Source organism: Sorex araneus, chromosome 6 (assembly GCF_027595985.1).
Source record: "Sorex araneus isolate mSorAra2 chromosome 6, mSorAra2.pri, whole genome shotgun sequence".
NCBI classification, from domain to species: domain Eukaryota; kingdom Metazoa; phylum Chordata; class Mammalia; order Eulipotyphla; family Soricidae; genus Sorex; species Sorex araneus.
Genome location: NC_073307.1, coordinates 162,977,888 through 162,991,060, shown reverse-complemented (window position 1 = coordinate 162,991,060; position 13,173 = coordinate 162,977,888). Strand labels below are relative to the sequence as shown.

At 67.7% G+C, this 13,173-nt stretch overlaps 2 protein-coding genes across 4 annotated transcripts in view; one reads left to right on the top strand and one right to left on the bottom strand.

Annotated features, from left to right (window-relative positions):
- Positions 1 to 5,982, bottom strand: part of FLRT1 (fibronectin leucine rich transmembrane protein 1) — a 45,953-nt gene extending 39,971 nt beyond the window's left edge. Inside the window, exon 1 of the mRNA XM_055143127.1 lies at positions 5,859 to 5,982. The gene's annotated coding sequence lies outside the window, so the exon portion shown is untranslated. The remainder of the gene's footprint in view (positions 1 to 5,858) is intronic.
- The window catches only part of MACROD1 (mono-ADP ribosylhydrolase 1), a 93,144-nt gene that overhangs the window by 66,451 nt on the left and 13,520 nt on the right, over positions 1 to 13,173 (top strand). The gene's annotated exons all lie outside the window — the stretch shown is intronic.

The following is a 13,173-nucleotide window of genomic DNA, read 5'->3' as shown; positions in this document are numbered from 1 at the left end:
CGGCTCGGCCCTAATGGAGTCCACGCGGGCGGCCCGCACCCGGCCCAGACATCACAGGGCCACACGGCCAGCGCCCAGGAGCCCCTCGGCCCCTCCCCCAGCGGCTCTCCTGCCTGGCTGTCCCCAGCCACGGCACCCACACCCAGTGGGCGTCGGAGACGGGCGGGAACAGTGGGCCTGGGAGGGGCCGGCTGTAGGAGGGGCGCGGGAGGGGCCGGCTGTAGGAGGGGCGCCAGGCAGGGTCGCCGTGGAGAAAGGACTAGAGGGCCGGAGCCATGGGGCACCAGGGAGGATTCGGTCCCCCTGAGCCCGGAGTCAGGAGTGAGCTCTGAGCACCACCGGGCGTGACCCAAGCCCCCCATAGAAAAAAAGGAACAGAGGGGCTGGAGCGATAGCACAGCGGGTAGGGCGTTTGCCTTGCACGCGGCCGACCCGGGTTCAAATCCCAGCATCCCATATGGTCCCCTGAGCACCGCCAGGGGCAATTCCTGAGTGCAGAGCCAGGAGTAACCCCTGTGCATCGCCGGGTGTGACCCAAAGAGCAAAAAAAAAAAAAAAAAAAGGAACAGAGATGAAGGCAGAATACCGCGTGCTCTGACGGCAATGGGGGTCCCGGGGACCTCAGGGTCCTCTGCCAGCTCAGGGGTCCCCCCGCCCGCCCACACCGGGCAGTGCGCAGCCCTGCGGCCGGGCCCCTGTCTGCTGGGCCTCGTGTGTCCCGCACTCGGGACGTGCCGCTGTACGGCTCCACCCTGCAGGTCCGGGAGGGCGGGTGGGGGCCACCAGGCGGGGGGAGCCCTGGGTGAACCCACATTCTCTCCTTCCACAGTTGGGTCCGTGCCCCAACTGCTCACCTGGAGCCAGAGGGCCCGACCCCTCTCCCGACCCCCACCAGGGGGCGCCACATGCAGAGCCGGCAGGAAAGCCGGGTGGGTGGGGTGCTCAGCGCTGCACCCCAGAGCCCTGTGCTGCGGGGGGGGGGGTGGGGGGTGGGGGCAACCGCGTGGCCAACAAGAATGGGGAGACCGAGGTACAGAGTGTCCCCCTTGGGATGGGGATGTCCCTGGGATGGAGTCGGGAAGACGACGGGAAGGCGCCCTCTGCTGGCCCCATCCCGGGTGCCGGGTCGTCCCCGCTCCCCGCTCCCGAGAGGGGCGCCCAGAAGGCACGTGCACACCGACGGGCAGGGTGGGGCCCCGGCGCTGGGGAGGGGATGGCTGGGGGTGGGCCTGTGTGTGCTGTGCTTGGGTCACTGTGTGTGTGTGTATATGTGTGTGTGTGTGTGTGTGGCTGTGGGGTGAAGGTCACTGTGTGTGTGTGTGTGTGTGGCTGTGGGGTGAGGGTCACTGTGTGTGTGTGTGGCTGTGGGGTGAGGGTCACTGTGTGTGTGTGTGTGTGTGTGTGTGTGGCTGTGGGGTGAGGGTCACTCTGTGTATGTGTGTGTGTGTCTGTGGGGTGAGGGTCACTGTGTGTGTGTGTGTGTGTGTGTGTGTGTGTGTGGCTATGGGGTGAGGGTCACTGTGTGTGTGTGTGTGGTTGTGGGGCGTCCGCAGCTGCCTCAGGCCCCCTGACTCGGCCACTGGTGCCAGCAGTGCCCCCGAGGCCAGTTCCGGGCTGGCTCACTGGGAGTAGCTTCTCCCTACAGTGCCCCCCACATTCCAAACAGACACCCCGAGAAGCCCCGGCTGACCTGGGGGAGCGGGCTGGGGGGGCGGCATTGGGTCCTGGACCCAGGGGCGAGTCCCCTCTCCCCCAGCCTGGGCCCCGCATTGCCCCCCTGCCCAGTACCCCGTCTTCCTAGACAGACCAGTGAGCTAGGAGGTGCCCACGCGGCCGGGGTGCCCCCCATCGGGAAGACCCCTGGCCTGGTGGTAGGGGCCTCCGAGCCGCGCCCCCAGCCCTCCCGAGACCCGGCAGGCCCGGGCACCCCCTCGGCCCCCTGAAAGCGAGGCCCCTACCCGCAGCCAGCTGGCTGCCGCGCCCCCCGAGGCCCCGGGCAGAGGCCGGGCGGCGCCAGCGCCCAGCGGCTTGGCTAAGGACGTCCTCTGGGCGGGCGACATCTCCCAGGCGTCACCCGCGGAGGGGCCACGGGAACGAGGTTTGAAGAGCAATTTGCTTGTGTAGATAAATGCCTCCCTCTCCTCTCCCGCGCGCTCTTTTTTTTTACAGTTTGCTAAATCTGTTGTAATCTGGTGCCAGCGCAGACCGCGGGCAGGAGAGAGCGCGGGGCAGAAACGGCCAAAGAGCCGCCTGGGGGGGGGGTCGCAGGCAGCGACCCCCCCCATCCACTTTAAATTTAGCCTGAAGCTACCGGGTCACGGCACCCACAACAGCCTGGACCCCAGCCTGCCGGCCTGCGGGGGCCTCAGCTCCACGGGGCCTGCACGCCTGGGAGGTAGTGTCCCCTAGTGGTTAGAGAGCTCCAGCCTGCCCTCCTGAGCCCTCAGCTCCTTTCCTTCCTGCTGGGGTGGGGGTCCTTCCTGAAGACCCCATTGGTCACAACCCCCCAGTCTTACAACAGCCACTGCACCATCACCCCCGAACCCGAATACGGTCCGTCTCACCCTACATACATCCAGCTGCCCGTAGGGGTCCCCTGAGAAGCAGGGTCCACACATGCTGACCCAGAGGTCTCAAGGGATGGAGATGGACAAGCAGCCCCCCCACAGACCACCCACCCAGGGGCACGTGTCCCCACAGACAGCCCACCCCTGCTGGCCACTTCTCCCCCGCACTCCTGCTCCCCGCTGACAGCTCCGGGTCAGCACCCCCGGCCCCCAGCAGTGCCCCCTCCTGTTTCCTGGTTTTTAGGGCCCAGCCTCCCTGCAGGAGGGGGAATCTCTGAGCCCCTTCTGACCCCTGGACCACGAGACCCCAGCTGCTTCGCCCCACCCCATCCCCAGCCCAGCAAAGCTCCAAGCTGCCAAACATTCATCGGATGGAGCAATGGAAGGATGAAAGGATGGAGGGAGAGAGGGAGGGAGGAAGAGAGGGAGGGAGGGATGGATGGACAGAGATGGATGGACGGAGATGGATGGACGGAGAGATGGGGTGCAGGGAAGGAGGGAGGGAGAGATGGATGGACGGAGAGATGGGGTGGAGGAAAGGAGGGAGGGAGGAGGGAGAGACAGCATGGATGGGTTGATGGAGGGATGAATGGATGGAAAAATGCGTGTGAATGGATGGCTGTATCGATGAATGGAGGTATCGATGGGTGGACGCACAAACGAACAAATGAGGAAGGAGCAGGCACGGAGGGAGCAGTCGGGGAGCCGGGGTGGTGCCGTCTGCCTCGTGGGGCGCCTCTCACGCTCCAGTGGCGATCAGGGCTCCCACCCACGCCCCCCCCACACACAGAGCTCCCGGGGCTGTGGGGGGCGCCCCCCGCCTCGCCCCATGTCCTGACAGCCGGGGCCCAGCACAGATGCCTCCTCGCCCCTGGGGGCCGCCGGCGAGCAGCTCCCAGAGCTCCGGGCAAACACGGGCTGAGCAAACAGCCCTTCCCGAGGTCTGCGCACGCTCGCCAGCGCCCAGCTGCCCCCCATTCCCGGCGGGGGGGGGCCAGAATAGGGCTGGTGACAGGTGCAGCCGGCAGATGAACCCCACTCTGCAAAGCCTTGGGGCCCCCTAATGGGCCCCCCAGGCACGAGGCCGAGACCACACCCCTCGCCCCATCCAGAGGCACCCTCAGCCCCTCACCCCACTGCGCCCCACGGCCCCCCGTCACTTGGGATGAGCTCGGACTGAGTCCCTCCTGGGGCAGGGGTGAGGAGAGGGGGGGCAGGCCTTCTGCTCCCTCGGCCAGCTGGGAGCAAGAGTGGGCACCCCTGGGTGGGTGCTGCCTGTGCCACCTTGCCGACGGGCTGCCCCGACTGAGGTCTGCGGGTCAGGTCACCTGGGCCAGCTGCCCGCTGGCCCAGACAAGCCCCACCAGGCCCCTCGCTGCCCGCGGGCATGGCTGGTGCCCAGCTCCCGGCGGGCCCAGTGGGGCAGGGCCTTTTCCTGCTCCCCACTGCCCTGGTATCTCCCCGGGCTCCCCGGCTGGGCACAGCCAGCCCCAGAGGCCCAGGGCTACGAGAGAAGCCCTGTCCACCCCCTGCCCCCCGGTACCGAGGGCCGGAGCCAGTGGCCTCTGGGCAGATGGGCCTGAGCGAACTGCTGGCCACTCTGGTTCTACCCGCCTCCAACCCTCAGCACCGCGGCCCAGCCAGGGGCAGCCCCCTGCCCTCCCTCCCCCCATGCAGACCACCCCATCCTCAGGGGGCGAGCCATGCAGCCCGGGGTGGCAAGGGCCCGGCCACCAGGCATCCGTCAAGGTCTGCTGACTTCCCCAGGAAACCTGGGCCACGGGAGATGCCACGGGGTCCCCCCCCCCCGCCTACCAAGCCAGGGGGGCGCCCGAGGGGTCAGTGCCAGGGGTCAGACTGGAAGTTTGCCGAGCCGCCGGGAAGCTGAGGGGGCGCGAACGCCCAGCAATCTGGAGGTGCCCTGTCTCCCGTACCCCCTGGTTGTAGTGCACTCCCACCCCCCCACTCAGCCACAGGAGGCTGGTCTCGCCTTTTACCAAGAAGGGAAACTGAGGCTCAGCAGGGGAGGACTCAGGGACCAGGGACTTGGCACAAGTGTCCATCTCTGCATCTCGGGGACAGTGGGGGGGGGCTGGGGGCCCCGCACCCCTCTCACAGACACGCCCTGTCTGCCCGCCCTCCCCGCTCTCATCCGCTTGGCCCAGCGCTGCCGTCCACCTGCCCCTCAGAGCCGCCAGGCCCCTCGCCGGAGCCCAGCTGGGCAGCCTTCCCTCCCGGGCACCGGCCCTGGCAGCTCAGGCCATTTCCATTTTAAACCTCGGAGGAAGCGGCCGGAGCCGGCACCAGCTGACAGGTGATGTTTGCGCCGCCCGGGCTGGCAGGGGGGATGCTCTTGGCTTTCTCTGCACAAACCGCCGGAACCCGGAGGGCCCCCTGCCCGGCCGAGCCGCCACCTCAGCGGGCTGCGGGGCACGGGGCATGGCCCTGGGCTCGGCCCACGCCGGCGGCCTCACCGCAAGCTCCAGCTCCGGCTCCCTTGGAGGGGAGGGGGTCTGGCATCTCCCTGGGGGGGCCGGGGCCGCACCCCACGTCTACTCCCCCGCACCCCACCAGTTTGGGCTGTATTTTTCGGGTGCTAGCTTGGGGCCACAGGGCGCTGGCACGCCCCAGCGGGAGCTGGATTCTTTTAAAACCGTGCGCCCTGGGGAGCCTTACGAGTCCCCCTCCCCGGCCCCCCCCCAAGCCTGGGGCAGCTCCCCGGGGGGGCTCGGCTGCACAACTTTCTGCCCCTCGGAGAGCTGGGAGCCGCGGCGGTTCCGCAGTGGGGCACCCCGCTCCCCAGCCTTCCGGGGAGGACCCCAGGAGAGGCCCGCGCCCGCCTCCCCGCCCGGGGGGCGCCCCGCCGCCCCCGGCTCCGGCCCAGCCTCCCCACGGGGTCCGGCGCCGCGCGCGCCGCACGCCCCCCGCCCCGCCCGGCGCGGACCGTCCGCAGGTGCACGGGAGGGAAGTTGAGGGCCGCTCCTGCCCCCCTGAAGTCGTTTTAAAAATAAAACCTCGCTCCAGCCGTGACTCACGCGGCGGGCAGGGACGGGAGCGCGGCGCCCCGCCGGCCGCCCGCCTCGCGCGCCGCCAGCCCCGGGGCTCTCCGGGGACGGGGCCGGCCCGGGCCGGGCAGCCGAGAGGAGCCCCCGGGCCCGGGGGCCGGGCCTCGGTCCCCACCCTCCGCCGCCCGCGCCCCCGAGCGTGGCCGGCGCGCCCCCCGCGCCTCCCCTCGGCCTGGCCGTCCCGCGCGCGCGCCCCCGGCCCCCCGCGCCGCGCCCCCCGCGTTACCTGCGCCCGGAGGCGGGTCTCCTCGGGAAACTTTGCGGCGGCGGCAGGCGCTCAGGGCTGGTTCCGCGGGCCGGGCGGGCGGCCGGGCCGGGGGGCGCGCGGCGGGGCCCGGGCGGGGCGCGGGGGCGGGCGCGGGGCGCGGGGCGCGCGGCGGCGCATCGGCGCGGCCCGGCGGGGCGGCGGGGGGCGGGCGCGGGGCCGGGGGCACGGGGCCGGGGCCGGCGGGGCGCGGGGAGCCCGGGTGCGCGGCCGCCTCTCCCCTCGCGGCGGCGGCGGCGGCGGCGGCGGCGGGGGCCGTGCGTGCAGGCGCGGAGCGGGGAGCGCGGGGAGGAGGGCGGGGAGGAGGGGGAGGCGGCGGCGGGGGGCGGGGAGCAGGGGGCGGGGGCGCCGCGCTGCGCACTGGCCTCGGCCGCCTCCTCCCCGAGTGCTCGGCGCCGGCGGAGGGGCTGGGAGGGCGGGAGGGAGCGCCCCGGGCCGGCCGCTCTCCCGCGCAGGCCCGGGGCGAGAGGGGTGCTCGCCCGCGCGCCGCCTCCCCTGCGCCCCGCTCGGCGCCCACTCGTTCAGCCGTGCTCGGAGCCGTCCATTCATTCATTCCTCCGTGCGCCGGTGCATTCATTCACACATGGACTCCCGGGCCCCGGGGCCCCTCTGTGCGCCGGGCCCCGCTTTCTGAGAGCCCCCTGCCTCGCGCTGAACATCAACCCGGGGGCCCGGGTTGGGGGGGGCGGGGGCCACTTCCCGAGACCTAAACTGGCGGGGCCGGGTCAGCTCCCCGCCCAGCCGCCCTCCCTAGCAGTGACCTTGAGCGGGTTCCTTAACCTCCAGGGCCTCAGGGGTCCTGGCTCCTGGGCGCGATGTTTGCAGCCCGCTGGGGGGGGGGTTGACAGCGGGGTGCGACGGGGCCTGGAGCAGGGCCGGGAATGGGGCTCCTGCTGGGGGTCCAGGGAGGCCAGGGGGCTCCCTCCTCTCCTACCTCGCCCCCCCCAAGTTCCAAGCTCTGACAGTCTGGGAGTACTCAGGCCAGAGGTCACCCGTCTGTGACCCCGACTGTTGTCCCTTCCCCTGGAGCTCTGCCCTGAGCCCCCCCACCTGAATCCCCCAACTCTCATCAGTCCCCACTCCCCAACTATGCTCCTGCCTCCCCAGCCCCCCTCCACCTGCCCATGTGCCCCTGGCGGGGGTCCAGGGTCTCAGACCCTCACCTCCGCCTCCACCCCCCGCCCCCCTCTACCCATCCCTCCGCTCCCTTCTTCCTCCCTTCTCCCACTTTATTCTTGATTCACGGGCTGCTTTTGCCTCCAATTTTTTTTTTAATTTATTGCCATACAGCATATACCAACAGGAAAGGAATACCATCCCGCGAGGCCCAGGCCAGGTGCCCTCAGCCTCTGCCGCTTGCCTGCAGGCTGGGCCGGGCTCCGGGGCTGCGGGGGGCTTGCACAGGGCTCCCCTCTCAGACCCCCAAATGGATGTGGGGGGGAACAGACTCCCTGAGCCGTGCCCCTCACCGTGCTGCCGAGGCCAGCGTGTGCCTGCTGGACTCTGAAACCTTCAGAGTCGTGGGCCAGAGGGGAAGGCCTTGCCTTGCAGGCAGCCGACTGGGGTTCGATTCCCAGCATCCTGTGTGATCCCCCGAGTACCAACCCAAACCGAACAAAAACAAAAACGTTAACTGTGTTTAGGGCAGGTGCTGGGCGAGCCAGCGAGAGGTGCCGGGTGGGGGTGAGGTGCTGGCACTTCGGAGGGCCCCAAGCCCAGAAGGGGAGGTGGCAGGAAAGAGGCTCAGTGCGAGGAGGGAGAAGCCTGTGCCCCTCCCAGAGGGGTGGGAGGAATATTCTGGAAGACCCTGAGGGAAGCTCACTGCAGCTGGGCAGGTGCCTGGTCCTTGATGCAAAATCACCTGCGGGCTGGGGCCAGGAATTCTTTATTCTCTGGGGAGGGAGGGGGCTGCCCTCAGCACCCACTGACCCAGGCAGAGGCCGGGGACCCCACTGGAGATTTTCCACTGGCCAGACTGCGGTTGAGTGCAGGGCCCCCCGAGGATGTGGTGTTTCGGGGGCCCTGTGGTACCCGGGCTCCGCAGCCACCCCCGGGGCTGCAGCCAATCGGGCCGCTGGGATCCGGGCCGGCTGGCCCCCCACCTCCCCGCCCGGCCCCCGCACGAGGCTGGAAGGAGTCGCTGGTGGGACTTGGGGGTACAATGCAAGACGCCTTTAGAGGCTGGAGTGATAGCACAGCGGGTAGGGCGTTTGCCTTGCACACGGCTGACCCGGGTTCGAATCCCAGCATCCCATATGGTCCCCTGAGCACTGCCAGGGGTAATTCCTGAGTGCATGAGCCAGGAATGACCCCTGTGCATTGCCGGGTGTGACCCAAAAAGCAAAAAAAAAAAAAAGAGAGGCCTTTAGGCTGTGTCCACCCTGCGGGGCACCGGACCCCAAAAGGATGGTTTGGGGGGACAGGGCCAGACCCCGGGGGGGAGGGGAGGGTGGGGGTGCTGGGAAGCAGAGCAGAGACAGGCGGTGGGGCAGGTAGGGGAGCACCCAAGGCGGGGGGCTGGGGGTGTCTTCTGTCCCCGGGAACCTTCTCTCCTCCCCACGAATGACATCACCGCCCCGCATCTCCCCCATCCGGCTCCCCCTCCCTCCCTCCCGCCCTGGTCCCAGCAGAGCTGGGCTCCCGCGGGATTTCAGCCTTTCTTGCTGTCTCTCACCCCTCACCCGCACCCCAGCTCAGGAGGGCCCCCCGGGGGCCGCGGGCAGGGGGCGCAGAGGGGCAGAGCCCCAAGATGCAGGGGAGTCAGGGGGAGGGGGCTCCTCGAGGCTGCAGGCGGAGGAGGGGAGGGGGGCCAGGAGGGTGGAGGACCCTGGGGTCGCTCCTGACCCCCAGAACCTGCCTAGTGCCGGGGAGGAGATGGAGGGGGTGTCCCGAGCCCAGGCTGGGCTCAGCCACGCCCCACGGGACAGGGTGCAGCGGGCCCGCAGGTTCGACTCTGAGTTCGGGGCTGAGCCCCGGAGGCAGGGGGCAGGGGGCGGGGCGGGGTTGCCGGGCAACCGGCACAGCTGCCCGGGCTCAGCCTCGCATACCAATGACGGGTGGGAGGGGCCGGCCCAGGGGGCCCCTAGGCAGGGGGGGCAGCAGAGGGGGGCTTGGCCTGGGCAGGGGTGCCACGGCCCCTCACCCATCCCGCCTGGGCCTCCTGACACCCCACCACGCGCCTCTTGCCCTCGGGCCTCACTAGGGAAGGGGGTGCAGGCACTTAGGGGGTGGCGGCCTTCTGGAACCCCCCCCCCCCGCCAGAGGGCCCAGCTCCCCTCCCGCGCTGCGTGGGGGGCAGGCGGGGTCAGGGCACCTCACTGGGGCCCGGCAGGGGGGCTTCTCTCTTGCTGCCCCCAGAGGGGGCCGGGAATAGAGGTGCAGGAGGGGAGCCGAGCCCCTCCCCCACTCACCGAGTGGCAGCCGCCCCCCTGCTTGCTGGGCCCCCCATTTGTCCTCGAGGGTTAGTCTGCCTCCCCCCCCCCTCCCCTGCAGGCCCCACTCTCTGGACTCCAGGGCTCAGCCCCTTATTCACAGCCTCTCCAGGCACCCCCTCCAGGTGCCTGTGGAGAACAGCAGACCCGGCCCCACAAACACCAGGGAGACAGTCACTTCCCATCATGCATGCGTGGGCTCCAGGGAATTACGGGCGTGCTGGGAGGAGCAGGGCAGGAGGCACTTTCCTGGGCAGTTGGGGGGACCTGGAAGGGGCCAGAAGCTGGAGGGATCCTGTGCCAGGTGTTGGGAGTGGGGTGTGCAAAGGTCCTGCGGTCGGTCAGGATGAGAAAGAGAAAGGCGCCTGAGGTTGGCGGGGGCGGAGGGGGGTGCTGAGGAATGCAGTGGGGTGTTGTGCAGGACCCTGGGTTGGGTTGGGTTTGGGGGCTGTGCTCAGGGCTTACTGCTAACCTGTGTCTGAGTTCAGGGGTCATCCCTGTGGGGCTTGGGGGAACCATACGGGATACCGGAGTCAGCCTGGGTCAGCGCGCAGCTGTGGAGCCTGAGGGGAGGGGCGTGGCCGGGTCTTACCCCAACCATCCTCTCAACAGCCCCTTTGCAGCCCAGGTTAGCAACGACCGGCAGAGTCGCTCCAGCCCCACGGAAGCACAAGTGTGGGGTTGGGGGACCCCCACAGCTGTTTGCACACGGAAGCCCACCTGCAGCCTTGGGGTGCGGGGTCAGGGGCCGCCTCACCTCCTCGCCCGCCCAGGGTCCTGTCTTAGGTGGGCCGGACACTGGCACCCGGGGACTGGGTCTGGGCGGGGCAGGGGTCTGAGCCCAGCAAGGTTGGGGTGTGTCTGCCTCCTGCTGGGGACCCGCCCTTAAACCGCTGCTCTCCAGGCCCTTTTTTTTTTTTCTTTTTGGGTCACACCCAGCAATGCACAGGAGTTACTCCTGGCTCATGCACTCAGGAATCACCCCTGGCGGTGCTCAGGGGACAATATGGGATGCTGGTATTTGAACCCGGGTTGGCCTCGTGCAAGGCAAATGCCCTCCCCGCTGTGCTGTCTCTCCTCCGGGCCCTTTTATTTCCAGCTGAAATAGCACCCGACTCTCCTCAGATGGGGCCCAGTGAGTGTAGGAAGAGCACCCCGGAACCCTTCTCGAGGGGGTCCGTGCCTGCACAGCACATACCACACACCACACGCACCATGCACGTGTATATACACCACACAACACACATAGAGACACGTTACACACTACACACATCATGCACGTGTATATATATCACACAACACATGTGACATGTTATATTCCACACATGTATATGCACCACACATGTATGACACACATTACACGCCACACATATCATACACATGTATATACACCACACAACACATGACACACATTACGCACCACATGCACCATACATGTATATATATACCACACACAACACATATGCCACACACCACATATGCCACACACCACACACACCATTCATACGCCACACCACACACACACACCCCATACACACATGCTGTGTCCGCCACATACACACCACAGAACTGCCCACACGTTACACATGTCATGCCAGGCCACGTGCACTCCCCACACATACCAGCAAACCAAACATCGCAGTACACCCCCATGACAGAAGCCACGTGCCCCATACCTGTGCCACATGCACACAAGACCCCGGCGAGCCCCGGGTGCTGCCGCAGTGCTCTGGGGTCCCCAGAGCACTAAGTGTACCCACTTAGGAACACACCATAGACACACACTGTCCACAGAGCACACACGTGACCCAAGCATAGCATATCCGTGCCACGTACCTCCAGCACACACAGCACATACACATTCCCCAGCTCGCCGGGCCGTGCGCCAGGCCCGGAGCCTGCTGGGACCCTCCCAGTGACCCTACAGTCCCTGCCCGCCAGAGACCGGCCGCACCCGGCTGGCCAGGGCCCAGGAGGCTGCTCCTAAGTGGGTTATGCAAATGGGGCGCTCAGTGCCAGCCCGGCTCCCGGCCGGGAGGAGCAGGGCGCGGGCGCGGGACCCCAGAGCACTGCGGCAGCACCCGGGGCTCGCCGGGACAGCAGGGACCCCTCAACTTGCTAGTCTGTTTGGCTTTGGTTAGGGGGCCCAGGTGACCCCATTCCAATCTGACTCCCAGCTTGTCCCCTGTGTGACCTTGGGCAAGTTACTGAGCCTCTCTGAGCCCATTTCTCCCGAAGTCCAGGGCTGCGGGTCGTTGGGCGTGGATGGACGCCCCTCCGGCCTGGGAAGTCCGTCCTCCTGTCCGCGTGGCAAGTCGCACCCGCGGGAAGGTGCGGCCTGGCCTCCGTCCCCCGCTGCTGCCCTCAGCCTCGTCCCCACACTCTCGACATCACTCGGCGCCTGAGAACGGGGCCGGGGCGGGAGAGGACGGAGCTCGCGGCCTGGTGTCCAGCTGGAGCGACTGGCCTGGGCCGGGGCCCCAAGGCTGGCGGGAGGGGGGTACGATGAGGCCGGATGGATGCTGGACACAGCCTGGGCGCCCCCTGCGGCAATCCGGGAGGCCCCGCCCCGCTGGGTCCCAAACCAAAGCCACCAGCATCAGAGTCAGGCGTGATGCCCAGCCCCACGGGCCGCGCCTGCAGACCACCGCAGGTGAGGGTCTTCCTGCTGGGGGCGGGGAAGACTGTAACGCTGGGGGGGGGACACGGGGCTCCAGGGCGGAGCTAAGCATGCACGCCCGCCGTGCGCGGTGCAGGCTCCTCGGACCCCTGGTACTTGGGGCGTGGAGCCCCTGAGCTGTGCGGAGTGGTGGCGCCCCCCTCAGCTGGGGGCCGGGGTGCCCCAGGACGCCCTGCTACTTGCACTGGACACTGGGCAGCCCAGGGTACACCTGCCCTGCTGGGGGGGGGGGGCGGGCTCAGGCGCGAGGCCCGTGGACGTGTGAGGTGTGTGCGCCTGACCTGGGCACTCCCGGGTCTCAGAGCAGATAGTTTCATTTATTTTTATTTTATTTTATTTTATTATTTTTGGCTTTTTGGGTCACACCCGATGATGCTCAGGGGTTACTCCCGGGTCTGTACTCAGGAATCATTCCTGGTGGTGCTGGGAAGAATATGGGATGCTGGGAGTCGAACCCCGGTCGGCTGTGTACAAGGCAAAGAAAAAAAAAAAAGCCTTTCTCATTGTACTATCGCTCCGGCCCTTTATTTTATTATTTGGTTTTGGGTCACACCCAGTGATGCTCAGAGCTTACTCCTGACTCTGTGCTCAGGGATCACTCCTGGTGTGCTCAGGGGACCATGTGGGATGCCGGAGATCGATCTGGGGTTGGCCGTGTGCAAAGCAAACGCCCTCCCCGCTGTGCAATGGCTCTGGCCCAGACCGGCACAGTTTCACTGGCATTTTGTGTGTTAGGGGACGAGCGACACGCTCGGCTCCATGCTCGTGGGTGGCAGTGCCCGGGGGACCATACGTAGTTCTGAGACTCTGACCGTGGCTGCGGCCACAGCACATGTGTCTGCACCGTTACTCTCTTGCCCTAACGTGTTTTGGGTTTGTGGCATTATTTATTTTTTTAAGGCGATGTGTTTTGCTTGGTTTTGCATGTGTGTGGTTTTTGGTTTGTTCCCAGTGCCTAGGGCTTGCTCCCGGCCCTGCGCTGGGGGGGGGGGGTCACGCCTGGCGCACTCAGGGGCCCCTGTGGGGTGCCGGGAGTGGAACCCGGGTTGGCCGTGTGCAAAGCAAGCGCTCTCCCCAACGTCCTGTCACCCGGATCCCAGTTGCATTTTTCTGTTTTGTTTTCTACGTGATCGGGGAGGAATGTGGCCAGACCCTGTGGACTGGG